General features: G+C 37.0%; 1 long non-coding RNA gene across 1 annotated transcript; it reads right to left on the minus strand.

Moving 5' to 3' along the window:
* Positions 1 to 556: 556 nt before the first annotated feature.
* On the minus strand, positions 557 to 2325 carry LOC109219132. The gene is made up of 3 exons (XR_002066890.1): positions 2158 to 2325; positions 1044 to 1192; positions 557 to 799 (listed from the first exon to the last, which is right to left on the minus strand). It is a non-coding gene; the product is annotated as an uncharacterized LOC109219132 (long non-coding RNA).
* Positions 2326 to 4452: the final 2127 nt, after the last annotated feature.

Here is a 4452-nt window from a genome sequence, read left to right on the forward strand (position 1 = left end):
TGTGCTTGAGTTCTAACATAATATGTTGGAAGTTCATATACAGTGCACCGATCTCTAGTATATTATGCTGGAACTTTCCGTATTGCAGCAAAATAGTGGTTATTTTTCAATGATTTTGCAAATGCTGGCTATTTTACTGGCTAGCCGGTGCTATTTTCACCTGATTATTTCACAATGGAAACTGAATATAACAGCTTTTAGCAATTCGTAAATACCCCACTATCCTTACTTTTACGCAGATACAGAGCAAACATAGAGTATTCTACGCTGGCATGCAGGCCAATTTCCTTTGACATTTTTTCCTTTTGGCCTGTTATTGATCATCTGGCCAAGAGCTCAAATTACCTTTCCATCGAAAAATACAATCTCGAGATGAAGATGGTTCAGTCTTGACGCAAGAACCCTCTCCTAATTCTGGTGCAGATCCATACAATCACTCTTATAGTGATATCAGATTTTAGGGATGTGCAGACTTTTGTTGCAAGAGCAATTCAAGAATATACACCGGAAAATAGTAATCGAAGTCAAAGATATCAATGTTAGAGTAGCACTGCAAGTGATCGAAGAACGTCACCACCTTTTATACAAGGACAAACCATGGGAGAAATTTAAACTGTCAATGACAATATAACTCTTACAACAACTAGAAACTGCTATAATAGTGACTACTGTCAATGGGCCAAAGAAAAGCAAAAAAGGAGATCTATTAAAAATAATATTTGAAGTCAGCAGTCCACTGTAAGACAGGATATTCCTTGTATCATTATTTCTCTTTCGGCCTTGGTTGAGCTAAATTTCTCTGCAGAATGAAGAGTATATAAGTTAGTAACCTGTTTAAAATCGAAAAAGAAAAAAAGCGACTAGAAGTGATAATCACCCTTGCTTTTCATCCCTTTAGTGCTTTAAGTAACGATGTGGTTAGTTAATTGACAATTTGGCACTACCATGACTTTTGAGGGACAAATATCCCAAGAACTGCGAGTTTTTAGTAGTACAGGACAACGTCTAATGATTGCTTCAGTGAAGAGGCTGTGATGATTTACCTGATGATTTACCCCACACATTCGATCTGTTGTTGTTGGACTTTGTACTTCAATTTTGTTATGAGGGTTGGTGCTTGAGCTTGCACTTTCAGCTGGATCTTCAAGTCTGCGCCTTTTCGCGTTTAGCTTGTTGGGCACCATGGTTAATTCTGGTGAAAAGATTGTAACAAAAATCAGAGAAGAAAGGATAAATTCCAACTACTAATTATATATAAGACCTAAATCTGCCCTACAAGTTTATGGGACAAAGAGGAAAAGAAACCACTGGGAAAAGAAGACAAGTAAACAATATGTATTGCACAAAATATAGGATTATAAGACACTTATATAGTATGAAAGTAAGTGCAAATCCCACAAGAAATAGGGAAGTAAGAATCCTTCTTTTGGGAAGTAAGACTCTTGAATCCTAACCAACATGGAATTTGAATACCTTTCCTTTTTAAGGACAATATAGCTAACCTTCTAAATTTCTAAATTATGCTGTGAAACAGAACTTGTGTCAGTATATTTATTGTACTAGTTTGACTCGGCACTTAACATAAAAGTAAAATTGAAATTAGACGTGCAATTTTCCTGACATGTTTTGAGATCCTATAGGAATTAGGAAAAAGTTTTCCCATATTACTTATGAAGTAGTACTAAATTCCCAATTCAATTTATGAGGGTAAATTTATTTTTTTTCTTGAAATAATTTTGCTTTGGTCCGTATCAATGATATTTAGAATATCTCTAAATTCATTGAATTCGAATAAAAAAAAATTAGTATAAAATGTTCAATGGCTGACCATAAAATATGTACTATTTCCTTCTTCTTCTATAGCCTAAACAATTACATTAACTAGGAATTTATTATGGTGATTTTCTTGTTGAACCCAAATCATTATAGCCGGCAAATTGAAAAACTGACAAAAAAACAAGATATATCAAAAATATATTATACAGAGACGCACAAGTAAAAGAAAACTTCAAAAACGCAAGTAACACCAATCGCCAGGTCAAGATCCAAGTAGATTGCAGACCCAGATAATTAAATGATGAGATTTGGTTACACAATAATTTCGACAAAATTCTCAGTTTTCACAAACAGAAAGAAGAAGAAGAAGATTTACGGTACCGTCGGCGAGATTTAACGGCAAAAGAATGGTCTACGGGAACGAGAATCTACAGATTTACGGTCTTTCTGAAAATTGGGGGGCAAATCTTTTCTCTAAAATTTCCTTTATATAATTGTATTTCTTGAACCAACAGAAACGGTCATATAACCAAATGGCGGGCTTTCTGAAAATTGGTTGCAATTGAATTTATTTCGAAAATTTTATTTGTTTTCCCTTTTTATTGTGGATACTACCAATTAAGCTTAATTTTGAATAGGAAACTTTTCGTGACATGGAGTTGGAGTTCTTGATGAAAGTACAAGAGGGGGATGAATTGTAAATATTTAAATTTTAATCGCTTATTAGTCGACTAGTTAATCGAGTCGTCGACTAGATATAATTACTTAACAGTTATAGTGACAGAAAGTAAATTGCAGAAGGTAAATGCAGGAATTAAAGACACCAGGATTTTATACTGGTTCGGATTCAATGTGAATCCTAGTCCAGTCTCCTTGGGTTGCAAGGGAGTTCTCTTTTAGTAAATATGTTTCTCCAAGTACATTTGAAGTGAGTTGACAACACGTTTCTCTAGCACTCGTTTCTTTTGATACAATGCCTCACCAGTGATATACTCTCCTTTTTTTCTATGACTTGTTACACAGCAGATCTTAGTGAACTACAATTTTGTTTGCAGTAGAATAAAGAGAGTGGTTTTTGGTTCGATCAAAGTATATCTAACTAGGGTTTAAGGCTGGGTATAAATACTTTGATGAAGGTCGAGGCTTGACAACCCAAGAGATTTGATCCTTGGAAAGAGATTGATTCTTTCCATGAATAAGATAGCTGGTCGTTGCTTTCCTTTGATTTCCTTCCTTCAGCAGATGCATGTAATGAAGACTTGCTCCTTGATTGTTGGTTCTTCCGTAATTAGTCGCATACCAATCTTTACAGAATCTTCGATCTTCCAGGATGTTGGCCTTGATTCATGCTTTAAGTTTAGGCTTGCTTGATTCTCTCCATCGCAGCTGGCCGTTACTCTTTGCTGATTGATTGGCTGATTAGATTCTTTCCTTAGTTATCCAGATTTGTTGATTGTATTGTAATCTTTGTTGATTGATTTCTTTCCTTAGGCATCAGGATTGACTCCAGCGATCTTGTAGTGTCTGCTTGATTCCTTGTAATTGATTTCCTGCATATGTATATTAGTTGCATCATTAAAACTGGATCTAACAATCTCCCCATTTTTGATGATGACAAAATAATATATAAATGTAAACACCAGTTGACTTCCCTGTGTTTTACTCCCCCTCAATGTATGCAGTTGACTATTCCATGATACTCCCCCTCAATGTATGCAGTTGACTAGTCTGAGATAGAGTCGACTTCTGCCGCAAGCAGTACCTATACAGATAGAACATACACTCCTTCTCCCCCTTTTTGGCATCAACAAAGAGGGAACAAGACAAGAACTAAACAGAATAGATAGCATTGAAGCAGAAAGGTTACAGTAATCATCCAACGGCTGGGAAAACAGCACAGCAAAAAATAAAAATTATCCAAAGGCTGAAAACACAGCTCAAAACCAGCAGAGCAAAAGAAATTGTCTTAAAACATCCACTCTAACGGCGCAGAAAATAAGCAAGGGTGTTGCAGATGGCCTCCTTTAACTGATCAAAGCTTGCATTGGCTGAGATGCTCACTCCATCCAACCTGTCATGAATCTCCTCGAAGGCTTTGACAGCATTCTCCCTAACTCTGAGAACTGCAACTCTAATTTTGGACACATCAGACCATGTTTCCTTGGAGATCGCATGAATGTCACCAACAGTAGACTGAGTGAATGTGAGAAGATTTTTGATTTCAGAGACTTGAGAGTCAATAGCACGAAGCTTTTTGCCAAGGTGAGGACTGTCAAGACTGGGATGAGGGACAGAGGGTGAAGGTTTGGGCTCTACAGGAGCATGCTTTGCTTCACTATCGTGCTTCTTAACCCAGGAGCCTTTTATACTCACATATCCCATACTGGCAAAGGCTCTAGAATTGTAGGACTTAGAGACAGTGATGAAGGGATAGTCGGACAGAGAAATATGATGAGCTTCCAGAATGTGAGTGATTACCATGCCATAGGGTAGACTGGTGGGATCTTCAGCACTCTCGATCATGAAATTGATAACCCAGGAGGAAAGCTTGATTTTGAGTTTGGTCACGAGGCAATAGACGAAGAAGGTGTCTCTTTGAGAGAAGGTTGAAAAGGAACCAGTACAGGGAAGCAAAGTAGTTGCTACAATGTGGGCCAAAACCCGAGTTTCGAAACT

Source organism: Nicotiana attenuata, unplaced genomic scaffold (genome assembly GCF_001879085.1).
Source record: "Nicotiana attenuata strain UT unplaced genomic scaffold, NIATTr2, whole genome shotgun sequence".
NCBI lineage: Eukaryota > Viridiplantae > Streptophyta > Magnoliopsida > Solanales > Solanaceae > Nicotiana > Nicotiana attenuata.